The sequence below is a fragment of the Aptenodytes forsteri genome, unplaced genomic scaffold (assembly GCF_000699145.1).
Source record: "Aptenodytes forsteri isolate BGI_AS27 unplaced genomic scaffold, ASM69914v1 Scaffold15, whole genome shotgun sequence".
NCBI classification, from domain to species: Eukaryota; Metazoa; Chordata; class Aves; order Sphenisciformes; family Spheniscidae; genus Aptenodytes; species Aptenodytes forsteri.
The window spans coordinates 12400550-12400797 of record NW_008795129.1 but is presented as its reverse complement, the minus strand read 5'-3'; positions in this window follow the sequence as shown (position 1 = coordinate 12400797).

Here is a 248-nt window from a genome sequence, read left to right as displayed (position 1 = left end):
CAGACAAAACAAAAAAAAAAAAAAAGAAAAAAATCCTCTTGCCTGCTTCGAGACTGCGAGGTCTTGAATGGGAGAGCTCGGTCATTCAGAGCAAACCCCAGCCCAGCGCAGCCCTCCCAGCCTCCTCCAACGCTCCCGGAGAGGGATGGGAGAGAGGACGGGCTTTGCGAAGGGGGAATCTAAACCCCGCGGCCCCCAAATCAACCTGCTCTCGCTTCCCAACGGGGCTGGGGGAAAAGAGGCGTCCG